This window comes from Sarcophilus harrisii, chromosome 4 (genome assembly GCF_902635505.1).
Source record: "Sarcophilus harrisii chromosome 4, mSarHar1.11, whole genome shotgun sequence".
In the NCBI taxonomy this organism is placed as follows: Eukaryota; Metazoa; Chordata; class Mammalia; order Dasyuromorphia; family Dasyuridae; genus Sarcophilus; species Sarcophilus harrisii.
The window spans coordinates 267,650,321-267,664,195 of record NC_045429.1 but is presented as its reverse complement, the minus strand read 5'-3'; positions in this window follow the sequence as shown (position 1 = coordinate 267,664,195).

The window sequence follows — 13,875 nt, the reverse complement described above, 5'->3', positions numbered from 1 at the left end:
AAAAGAAAGATATACACCTAAGTAGAACTTCATTAGGAATCTAGAAAGAAAGAAAAGGGATTTTAAGAATTGTGAGTTGCTCTTTGAAACATGCTTTCTGAGATTAAATGGATTTTCTCCTGAATTCAATATATACTTGTTGGAATACTGTGTTCTAAACTTCTGATGGAAATGTTTTGTTTCAACTATTCTCCCTATATTATCTTAATAAATATCTTTAATTATAAGGTATTTAAATCTGGTTGAATAATTAATATTCATTAGATAAACAAGGAAGAGTACACTGGTGGGGTCTCATATACGACAGTATTAGAAAACCCTCTGACCCCTTAAAAGTGTCCTGAGAGGAGAAAAAATAATCTACCTTCTGGGTACTCAGCCTGTCAGTGAGAGAAGGAGTTGGACAATTAGCCTTAGAAAGGATGCTCCAATGATTATTCTCATTATATGGATGAACAAACATACTATGTTTACAACATTCCCCAGGCCTACTAGTCTAATAACACTATCAGGGAATGAAAAGGAGTTTATTTGTCATAATTACTTTTGAAGAACCTATATTGGTTACAGGTGACTACAGCTTCCTTTTTTTTTTTAAAGGCTTACAAGTCACTACTCCAACAATACATTCAAAATTTTTTCAAAAATTTTTCCTCAGCCTTTTTTTTTTTTTGAAAAATGGGACAGAGCTTGGTCTTCAGTACCTCAACTAATTTTTTCCACTTATTTTTCCCACCTCCCAATTGGGGGCTAATATGCCTCCAAGGACTTTACAATCCCAGAGATAAGCACCAATAATCATGACATGACCAAGTAGATGCTAAATTCCTAAAAGAAGTCTAGTGAAAGTTCTATGAATATTTTAGTGAATTCTTAATTATTCATTGATATGTATTATGGTACAGTGGAAAGAGTAAACCTCAGCTTGGGTATTTCTTCCCTGTGTAACCTTGGACAAGGCACACTCCACAATAAAATGAATTTGGTCCAGATGACCCTTAAGGTCCTTTTAGTTCTAATTCTGCAATTCAATGAGAGACATATAATAATTTCTGTTCAGGTTTTTTAGTGATGTCTGATTCTTTGTGACCCATTTGGGGATTTTCTTGGCAAAGATGCTGATGTGATTTGCCATTTTCCTCCTTCAGCTCATTTTACAAATGAGGAAACTGAAGCAAATAAGGCTAAGTGACTGGCTCAGGGTCAAATAGCTAGTAACTGTCTGCAGCCAGATTTAAACTCAGAAAGACGAGGCTTTCTGACTCTAGACCTGGTGCTCTATCCATTGCACCTCCAAGCTACCTCACACATAGTAATGGCATGTGCAATTTATATAGAGCCTTAGGAGGAGCTCAGAGTACTGTATTTGCAAAATATTTATCATTTTACTCACTTCCCTATGAAATAAAAATTGATGGAGGGTAGGCTCATCTACATATACTTTGCAGTTTAGAGGACTTTTCTCCACAAGGCATTCTGGTCTCACATGGACCTGGACATCCTGGGAGGCCTAATCTCCAAAAAGCAGGGACAGAGGTTTGCTGGGACCAGCTGCTGTGGAATCTAAATCTACCGTTAAATTTTCAGTGTGGGCATTTATCTCATAAATTGGCAAACGTGAAATCAGGGTTTGTTTTATTGATTGGTCAAATGTAAGAAGGAGAAAGTATTAATGTTAATTAAGTCATCTTTTGGTTGTATCTAATTCTTCATGACTCTATTTTGGATTTTCTTGACAAAAATGCTAGAGTAGTTTGTCTTTTTTTCCTAACTGATATTACAGATGGAAAAACTAAGATAAATGGAATTAATTGACCTGCCCAGGGTCACACAGTTGGGAAGTATTTGAGGCAGGATTTGAACTCAGGAAGAGGAGATTTCCTGACTCCTGCTCCAACACTCTATCTGCTGTACTTGTACTACCTACCTGTTAATAATTAGGTAGATGTTAATGGTGCACATTAAATTTTAAAGTGTGTTATATATATATAAAAGTAAGCTGAAAAGTAGTTGGGATGGAGTAGGGAGAGAAGATACCTTCTCAGAGGGAGCATAATGATGAAAGTCAAAAAGAAATGCAGCTGAGAAATGATTGAACTGAGGACTCCCTTTGAATGGAGGGATTTTTTGCTCCACCCTCCAATGAGAAGAGCAGAAGTTCCTGAGGGCACTGATGAAGTGTCAGTACCAAAGCTGATGCAATCTGAGAGATGATTATTTTCTCAATGTTGAAAGTTTCCTGGGGGCAGAATGATTGTATAGTCAAATCCAAGGAGCAAATTTGCTCCCAGTGGCTGGGAAGTAAACCTTAAAGTAGATCACACTGTGCATTTTCATTGGGCTGAAACCAATGACCATATTTTGTTTAATTATAACTTTGGTTTTTTATTGGTTTTTAAATTTTTATTTTATTTTTTAATTTATGGAACAAAACAAGCATTTCCATAACAGCATAATAATAAGAAAAGATGATTGCACAAGAAACTACAAATAGCTATTCCTTTTAAATATATAAAGTTGTCATGTAAATTTCTTTTTATTTTCTTCACCACTCCCTCTCACTCTCAACCAGAGATGGCTATCATTAGATGTTGTTATTTGTTGTCAATACTCAGAGGACCATGACATCAGGGAGATGATGCCATGCCATGTAAATGAATTAAATTTCAGTAAGAGAGAGCTGTGCAAAGTCACCAGCCTCACTTTCTCCTCTGGAGCCATCTGGTTCCAATGACAAGATATATCACCATTAGACACAGTGCAAATTTGAATATTTATGACTACTTCAGAGAATTCATTATTCTCACAAATCAAAAACCTAATTCTATATTTTGTATAGATTTTGTATATTCTTTTCCCCATTACTGATCTCCTTGAAAGCAGGGACTATTTCCCCCCTTTCTTTGTATTTCTATCACTTAGTATTCAATCAAACATTTATTAAGTACCTACTTGTGCCAAACACTGTATTAAGTTTTGGGAATTAAAAAAAAAAGAGGCAATAGACAATCCCTGACCTCATGGAATTTACAATCTAATGGGGAAAATACCATGGAAACAAAGCTATAGAAATAAGCTACATACAAAATAGATAGGATATAATTAATAAGAGGAAAGCACTAAATTAAGAGGGGTTGCGAAAAGACATACTGATACATAATAGGACCTTAATAAATATTAGTTGACTAACTGACCAAGACTCCACTGAATTTGATAATCACAATACAGGATATTCAAGTAACTTCTTTTCTTGGAAAAGTCCTGATCTCCTAGCTCATTTAACTATACTCATTGCCTTTGATCCCTACATATTCCCAAAAGGGAAAAAAAATATGATCAATTAACAATTGCATAAATACCTGGTGGCAAAGTAGATAAAATACTGGACCTGGAATCAGGAAGACCTGAATTTAAATCCAGCCTGATCCTGTGTAAATCACTCTCTATCTGCCTTAATGATTTCATCTATAAAATGGGGATAATAAAAGCACCTAGCTCTCAGAGTTGTCATGAGGATTGTATGAGATGATATATATGAAATGTTTTGTAAATCTTAAGGCTAAATAAATTAATTCTCTTTATTATTATGACCAAGTCTTCTATGTGCCACACTGTGCTAAATTTTGTAAATGCAAATAAACAACAACAACAACAATTTCTGTACTCAGCAAGAAAATATAAATAGGAACATATAAGACACATTTTAGATATGACTGAGTTTCCAATTAGATTTTTTTTGTTGATTTCAAAGATGGTGAATAATTTGCAGACATTGAAATCTGAAAGGCTTAAAGAATAACAATGATGATGATGATGATAGTGATGAAGATGACTGCAGCTGGCACTCATATAAAACTTTAAAGTTTGCAAAGTAACAAGGGTGATATCTTGACTTATGAGACAATAGGATTTAAGCGAGGCAGAGCCAGAGAAAGTCATCAGCCTCTTTCTCCCACAGTCAGGGACATCCAGTGACAAGATAAAAGTCAAGATGACTGATGATGGCTTGGGATGCAGTGGATGACCTTAGCATCTCCTACTTTGAAAACCTTCTATGAGTTTATATTAATAGGTTTTGAGGCAATACAGGACCAGATTACAGAATTATTCCTGTTTGTCCATTTTTGTCCCCAATCAGAAGGAGAAATATTCCATTATATATATGTACATATTAAAAAGAAGCAAAATATTTTTTCTATTTTAGGTTCACATCTAAGTTCATTTACATACAAAATTATTAAATTGTCACAGTCATGGTGATGTGGCTGATGTAGCAAATGATGTGGCAGCAGATGATATCCTTTAGGGAAGCACCAAATGTTAGGGTTTGGTCATGTGAAGAATTCACAATGGCCATTCTTTTTGGCAAAAGGTGGGTTAATTTAGGAGACGTTACAGACAAAATGAAAAGATATAATAGACACCAGGAATAGTAAATATGAAATAGACTGGGAGAGCATATAAAATATAAGTTCCTTAATGGAATTCACACAAATACCCAGTAGAAAGGGAGCATCACTACTACATTTGGGTTACAAACTATAGTATTCTTTGTACTACATTTAGGTTAGATCTTAAATAACATTTAAATAACATTGTCAGTCAACAAATATTTACTAGACCTCCATAACTTGTATAGACACCCAATCAGGCGCTGATAATACCAAAATCTTTAACATAGTTTACAAATGTGACTTCTAACTTACAATTTCCCAAGCCAAACTACACTAAAAAGGCCAACAAACAAAGGGGTTTAAACTATCTGGTTGAAGCAAAATGGCCTAATTTCACAAAATTACCACAGGAGTCAGAGTTGAAAGGGACCTTAGACACCATCTAGTTCAACCTCCTCACTTGATAGGTGAGGAAACTGAGGGCATGAAGAGGGGGAAAAAAGTAATATATCAATTGAAACTTTCTAGAAAGAAAAAAAGTAATAATAGCATTTTTCTAAAAAGAGTGGCAATCAAATTAAGCTTCTGAGCAAGTATATGTCTACCTCATAATTAAAAAGAAAAGAGGGGTTTTTTTTCTCTTAAAAATTAAAATGGAATCTTGCTTCTTCTCTATTTTCCCCCCACAAAGCAAAGTCTCGGCAAGAAATGTGAAATTTATTATGAGTGTGAACATTCACTTTTCCAAATAGCCATGCCAGCCTGAAAGGAAAGGAGAGTAATAGAGAAAGAAGTTCATGACTTTTGGAAAACACCTTTGTGACACAAAGACATGCAAACACACTCATTTTTATCATAACCCAAGAGGAGGGCTGGCCACACACTTGTAACACATCTCCCATGGCCCCACTTGGTCTTAGCCGAGAGCAGAGGGGATTGTTCAGTGAATCATCATAATGACCCTCGAAATGGACTTCTTTGCCCACCAAATTCAAACGAACATTTTGTCTGTACTGCATCCTTCATGACTTTTTCCAGCCAGGCTTCAAATGACTCAAATAATGGGGCTTCTACCATATTCCCTTGAGAGGGTATTCTGCAGCCAAAGAGAACTAACTCACCATTTGGAAAAATTTCCTTTTCTTCAGTCTCATTTTTCCTTTTCCTTCTTTCCTCACTGTCTTGTTCTAGCTAGACTCCAGACCACCCACAGCTTACTGTTCTTCCAATGCCCATGGTTCAGGGTTTCCAGACATTTAAACTTATGGTGCCCTTGTGGAATTATCAGGAGACAGTAGCTGCAGGACGGAATAATGGGTGGGAAGAAGTCTGTCATCCATCACCCTATCACAGAAACACATCTCGAGAAGAAAAAACTTAGAGGTCATTTTATAGATTAAGAAAAACTGAGAGGTGACTTGTCCAAGGTTACATAGAGGAAATATATCAGAGACAGGATTCGAACCCAGTCCTCTGACTCTTGAGGAAGTGTTTTTTCTATCATATCACCCTCTGCTTAAGCTATTTGCCCATCCATTTGCTCTATTTTTAATTTGCATTCAAAAATCTGCTGGCTTTTCTGGACCGAGCTTTTCTTGCCCCTAAAAATGGCCTTGATCTAGACATGATTTCTTCTGTCAGCAAGTACCTACTTTTCTCATCATTGGCTGGCCCACATCTTCGGTGGAAATCTTTTGAGTTGCAATGGACTGGGACACACACACACACACACACACACACACATCCTAGACATCTCCCCTCTTTCTAACATTACCAAATCACACAATATGAAGATTGGGACAAATATGAGTGACCATTAGACCAACCCACATTTTACAAGAATCCTTTGTATAAATAATCAGCAGGATAATTTCTGAGATCCCTGGAGAAACTCACATGAACTGATGCTGAGTGAAATGAGTAGGATCAAGAGACCATTGCACATAGTAACAGCAAGATTATATTATGTTCAATTCTGATGGACTTGGCTCTTTTCAACAATGAGATGATTCAGGCTTGTTCCATTGGTCCTGTGATGAAAAGATCCATCTGCACCTAGGGAGAGGAAGATGGGGATTGAGTGTGGATAGCATTTTCACTCTTTTTGTTGTTTGCTTGCATTTTGCTTTCTTTCTCTATTTTTTCCCTTTTTGATCTGATTCTTCTTGTGCAGTATGATAATTGTGGAAACATGTATAGAATTGTACATGTTTAACATATATTAGATTACTTGCCCTCTAGAGGAGAGGATGGGAAGGAAAGGGAGGGAGGAAAATAAATGGAACATAAGGTTTTGCAAGAGAGAATGTTGAAAATCATCCATTCATATGTTTTGAAAATAAAAACCTTTAATTTAAAAAATTCTTTCTATAGCATGACCAATAATTGGTCATCCATCCCTGTTAGAGAAAAACAAACCTCAAAACCTGAAAAAGTTTTAGCAAGAATTTTGTGAGATCATTTGGTAGAGGAGAATGAGCCAGAATAAGTCAAGCTCTGTAAGATTTATGTTATATAGAGCTCAAACAAGAGTACCAGCACATGAACGGTAATATAGGCAGTTTGCTTGAGATGTATATTAGCAGATAAGTATAATTATTTAATGGTATTTGGGTGAAGAACACAAGTTTGGGTGGATCTAAAACAAAAATCTGAGTGAGGAGACCCCCACACAATTGTTTTGGGTGAATCCAGAACCTGAGAGGGACTCAGATGCTTCTATCTCTGTCATTTCTGGAGCGTCACTGAGATTAATGTGGAATTCAGGATTTAAACAATCTCTAGCCACATGAAGCTTTTTAAACAACATAATAATATAGCTTTCTAAACAATATAACAAAGTATTTTCTTATAGCTTCCAAATAGATGGAACCTTCACTCCCCAAAGGAACTCATTTCATTTTTGGATAACCCTGTTTGTTAGGAGATTTTTCCTTATATCTAGAAGAAATCTGCCTTTCTGTTTCTCCTACTTTTTTTGTTCATAGCTGTCTTTCGAAGCCAAGTATAGATTCTATCAGTCAGTTTGCCAGTCAGCAAGCATTTATTAAGCACTAACTTGTTCCAGGCACTGTGCTAACACACTGAAGATACAAAAAGAAAAAAAAAACATAGTTTCTATCCTCAAGGAGCTAGCTTACATTTTTATGGGAAAGATAACATATAAACAACTATGTAATATAATAAATACAGTGTGGATGCTAAGTAATCTAAGAAGCAATAAATTGATGAGGGGAAGTATATAAAAGGAGAGGAAAGTATAGAAAAATCTCTTATAGAAACTAGAAGTTGACTTCAGTCTTCAAGGAACCAGGAGATGAAGGTAAGATGGGGAGAATTTTCCAGGCATCAGGGACAGCCAATTGGAAAGATATTGAGTTGGGAGATGAATTGTTTTTTTTTTCCTTTCATTTTTAAAAATTCACTTTAAACTCAAATAAAAAACAAGAAGAGAAAAAAAAAAACTTTTTCATGTACACAGCAGAACATAAGAGAAGATTCAATATAAAATAATAAATTGAATTGAGGAACAGAAAGAAGACCATCAATCAATGAACATTTTTATGGCCTTTTTATGTGAGGGGTACAAAGTATGAAATACAAAGTACAAAGAATGTACAAGAGGCTTACATTCTATTATTACATATGATAACTCTTCAAATACTAGAGATAATATCATATACATTCTAATTCTTCTCTCCTGACTAAATGTTCCCAGTTCCTTTAATCAATCTTTATATGGTTTGGTCTCCATTCTTGTCAATATCCTGGTCAGCCTACCCTGGAATAATTCTAAATTGTGGCTTCCACCCAAACATTCAATCAATCAATGAAGAAGCATTTATTAAGTGCTTACCACTTGAAAAGTACTGGTCTAGTGTTTAGAGATACAAAGACAAAAATGAAGCAGTTAAAGAGTTTACATTCTATCAAGTTGAAGCAATGAATATTCTGTCACTATCTTCTATGTGATTTTGGGCAAATCATCTAACCAGTCTGGATTCCAGTTCTCTGTAAAATGAGGAGTACATATGTACATATATACAGAGAGTGCCATATTTTACATACTTTTTTTATCCTTCCATACTATATTGAAGATCTCTATATAGATGATTCTCAGATGTATCTATCGAGTCCTGTTTTCTCTTCTAACCTCCAATCTCCAACACCAATTAACTTTTGGACACCTCTAATTGGATATCCCCTAGCCATCCAAAATGCAACAAATGAAGCATATATAAAACAGAACTAATTTTCTTCAGTTTCTCTCCCCACCAAATCTATTGCTGAACTTCCCTTCTTTTTCATATATCTGTCCCAAGATCCAGTGAGAGATCCTGGCCTATTTAGTTAAGGCCTTTCCCAGATCTCAATTAAAAATCAGTTTTCTTCCATCCATTCCATGATTAAGGATTAGGTAAGAATGAGACAAAAGATGTCCTAGTTTACTATTGCAAAAAAAAGGCAGTCTGGGAGGAGAAGACCCTCAGAGTTTTTGACCAGAACAAAAAACAGCTGCCATTTATACTCACTCTGAGCCATCAAAACCCAAACAATGAGAAAGAGAATCTTAGAACCAGCATTCCTATTGAGCAATCAGTGAAAGCCAGAGTGATTTAGGTTTAGTCTAGCAACTCTATTTGAATCACAATGGGCATTTTCAAAGTCTATTTCTTTTTAAGTTATATTTCAAGAAATCATAAATGAAAGCTATGAGACAAAAAAGTTGTCTCAGCTTTTTGAAAAAAAAAGTTATAAAAATAAACAGGAAAAAAATAATAAAAAGAAAATGACTTGAGAAACACAAGTAACCAAAAATTATATTCCTTTGAATAGAGCACCTATATATAACAGTATGACTTCATGTGGACAGAGGGACAGAAGAAGGAGAAAGAGGAAGAGAAGAGGAAGAAAAAGGAGAAGGAGAAAGAAAAGAATAAGCTACCTAAAGCAAATTAACAAATGACAAGTCAGGAAAAAAAACAAACCCAAAACCAAAAAAACCTCCAAAACAAAATCCCCATCCACATGACCACATGTCAGCATGGGAGAAGGACTAGAATTTTCTCCTTATAGTATTATCTCTCATCAGGTGCTCTTTGGCAAAAAGAATTTGGTAAAAGAGATAAAAATGAATTGAGAGAGGAAGCAGAAGCTGATGAATGGCCTTTTGGAAGATACCCCCAGTTCCTATTCTTTCAATTCAGTCACTCATATATGCTGACATTTGACATGCTGTCATGTCAAATCAAAACCAATTATAGACTATTTTTGCATATTTCAAAGTCTCTCCAAGCACTCCCATTTGATGCCATTATAACTCTCCTGGAAGCAGGCTGCTCAACTTCTTCCATAAGATGAATTGCATTAGCAGAATCTTCTCTTTCCAAAATCTCAGCAGACTCATAGGGCCTGGGCTTGATGAATTGGATAAGACTTTAGCAAAAGGCAAGATACTTGGTCTCTGGGTGGGTTATCGAGAGGGCCATTGACCTGAGAAGGGTTTTGTTGAATTTAAGTGGACCTTGGTTGAATTCCTTGCATTGACAGAATTATCTTGATCTCACAGTTACTGCATCCAATCTGGATGTCAAGCTTTAGAAGCTAACCTCCTAGGTTATTTCTCCCTTCCCCTTTCTCAATTGCTAATTCACTAGGAACTTAGACCTGCTTATAGTATAAGGTCATTATTCCAATCTTTCCCTTTGTTTATGGCTAATTCATTAGGCATTTAGCCAGCTTTATGGCATCTTTCCCATTTTTAAGGGTGAGTTCTGTTTGGGAATTTAGCCTTAGTCATCCCTCTTATTCAATACTAACTCCCTTTTGGAATTTAACCTACCAGTCAATGTAGTGATAATAAAATCTTTGCCTCTTGTTTTGGAGATGGTCTAAGCCTACAAATTCTTTTGAAACATCTTGTAACACCCGACCTGGATCCCCAGTATTTTGGGAGGATATTCAACCTTTGCTCTTCATTAGGATCATTGGCCAACACTTAGCTCAGTGTCTAATACTTAATAAACATTTAAATAAATGCTGATTGGTTGGCTGAAAGATAGATATAATCCACAGCTTTAAACCAATACATTGTAGAAGGGTTTTCAAATACTAGTTAGGAAATACTGTGACAGACAACTAGTTACATCTGGTCTGACCAAAGTAGACCTTCCAATTATTTAACTCCTTTCTTACTCATTGCTGTTGTAGTCATGCCTGGAGTTATTTCCACCCTAAATTGTAGCTTTCCATCTATAGCCCTGTTTGATTTGAACTCTACTGAGCATGTTGTTCTTTCCAGGATAACTGAGTTATCATCTGAAATCACATCATTAAGCTCTTAACTGCTTTGAATACTCAACACCTTTAGAACTTCCAGTCTGACTTTCCTCTCTAATTAGAAGGTAGAGCACTAGACTCCTCCCAAAGTTTTCCTTTATAGAGGACCACTTCTTAGTCTCCTTTACCTTCCAGTTTTGTTTTGTGTTTTGTCTTCTCTTATTAGATTGTAAATTTTTTGAGGGTTTCTTATTTGTATCTTTAGCATTCAGTGCCTGGTACATAGGAGGTGCTTAATAAATGTTTGTTTTTTAAATTTAATTGATCTCTGTAATGGCCTCAGTCTCAAGCTACAGATTAAAAGAAATCTCATCAATTTGGAGTTGGGGAGACAGTCCTTTGAGGTATTTCATCCAGTTAGATTTTGTATATTCCAGGAGTAATGGGACTTTCCAAGAGACCATTCCTTTGTTAAGACTACTAAATGAGAATATTTTAGAATTGCCAAAGACAAGGGCAATGGAGGGGGGTTGGTGGTCAGAAATAATTACATACACACCCAGGTTGGCTGAATTTCTGGTTTCTATTTGACCTCGTGGCACTCTGAAGAAAACGTAACAGACACATTTTCAATGACTCAGGATTTCCATATTTAATCATATCCTGGTCATTCTCACATCCACATCATCAATCAATCAATAAACATTTATTGAGAGCTTACTATGTGCCAGACACTGTGCTAATTACTGGAGACACAAAGATAAAAACACAACAGTCCCTCGTCTCAAGTAGCTTACATTTTCTCAGGAAATACAATTACACATGTAAGTAAATACGAGAAAAGAAATATGTTTGTGTATGTGTGTGTACACATATACATGAATATATAGTCATTTCTTTGAAGGCAGAGGGAAAGAGTTAACAACTTGGTATTTGTGAGACAATTGGAATAAAATTATTTGTCCAGGGTCATTCAGTTAATATTAATAACTGTCTGAGGCCAGATTTAAACTCAGGCCCTCCTAACTCCAGTGCTGGTTCTCTGTCAACTGAGTCATCTAGCTGCCCCTCAGCAACTCAATCTTGAAGGAAATTTAGGATAACGATTCACACTTTTGGTGTGAATTACCAGTATGGCAAATAAAGAAGAAAAACAAAATTAGAAAGTAGCCTTTGGCAGAGGATAACTTAAAGTCATGGGATGGATAGACAAGTGGCATCATGGATAGAGCACTGGACCTGAAGCCTCAGATACTAATTAGTTGTGTTACCCTGAGCAAATCATTTAATCTCTTCCTATCTCAGTTTTCTCATTTGTAAAGTGGGGATAATAACAGCACTTATCTCCCAGAGCTGTTGTGAAGATAAAATGAAATAATAATTATAAAACACATTGCAAACCTTAAAGCATGATATGTGTTATTATCATTATTATTATTACAATCAATATCAGACTGATAGTTTTCTCAGCCTTGGTGCATCTGAGAAAATCATCAATCAGACACAAGTAATGCAAAGTAATATATACTCATTCTCCCTTCTTTTCCAACCTTCCACATTGTTCTTATTTAGTTTTCTTTGCTGAATCTCATGTCCCACCCATTAATTTTTAGGCACACTCTAAAATGTTTCTATGTTCTATAATTTTTTATACTCTTGATGATATAATCTGATCCATGGGTATAATTATCATGTCTATCTCTATACATAGTCTGTGCCATATAGACTCCCAGATCTATCTATCTATCTATCTATCTATCTCTATCTTTATCTTTAAATGTATAAATCTATATGTATGAATCAATAAATCTGTATATATACCTATATCTATCCATCTATCTATCTATCTATCTATCTATCTAAAATTTCCAGTCCCAGTCTCTCTTCTGAGCTTCAGTACTATACCTCCAACTGCCTATTAGACATTTTGATGGCACTCTTTAGCTTTCTTTGTCTTTCAAAATTCTCTGATTTTATGAGTACACCATTATCTTTTCCAGTATCCAACTTCACAACTTTGGAATTATTTCTTGCTCTTGTTCATCCCAATTGTTTCTTAATATTGTCAGTTTTATTGTTAGAACCTCTTCTGAATCTGGTCCCTGCTCTTTACCCACATGGCAACTAACCTAGTTCAATTTCCCATCATCTATTCATTGGAATATTCAATAGCCCTAAGTCAATACCTTATCTCAATCCACTTTTCATCTCCAAGGCTGATTTCCTTAAAGTGTATCTAATCATTGCATTCTTCTAGGAAATAGCCCCTAGCATTTTTATAGAGATTCAAGCTTTTCAAAGCACTTTGTATATATGACTTCATTTGTCCTCATGACAACCTTGGGAGGAAAATGTTATTTCTATTCCCATTTTACATATAATAAAACTGAGGCAGACAGAGATGAAGTCAAAAGCTAAGAAGTGTTTGTTGCTGGATTTGAATTTTGATCTTGCTGACTTCAGATCTAGTGCTCTTTAAACTACTGTTACTTCTAGGAGTAAATACAAACTTTGTTCTTTACCACAAAAAAAACACTTTACAACTTGACCTTTACTTATCTTTCCAGCATTAATTTCCCTTTAGGAGCTCTTTAGAATAATAGTCTTCTTGCCATTCTTCACACACAATTCTCCATCTCCCATTTGTACTTCATAGCCTTTGTACTACATGTCCCCCAAACTTGAAATGCTCTCCATCATTGCCTCTCTTTCAATCTCTCAATGCCCTATAAATTGAGCTCTAATGCCTCCTGCTATAGAAAGCCTTTCCTAACCCCCCCAGATGCTAATGTGCTCCCCTCCAAAATCCTTTATGTTGTGTAAACTTATAGATATATGTACATGCTGTCTTATCTGATGAAATATAAACCTGTTGAGGGCTTTTATCCACAGTGTCTGGTACACAGTAGAATCTTAATAAATGCTCCTTGACTTATTAAAGCAAGTAAATCTCTCTTGGTCTCTCCTCATCTGTAAGACTGATACATATCACAGGTTCAAAGTGGGGAAAAAGAATTAAGTATGATTATAAGTAAGTAAGAGCTCTAATAGCTCTTCCAAAGATGGTCTCTATCAAGGAAAGGGAGCAACTCAAGAGAAGTAAAAAATAAGGGTTGCTTTGACTGTGATAAATCTCCTTCCATTCATGCTCCCCCAATCCCCCTTATGCTCAGCATCACAAAGGAATGAAATTGAATTCCCT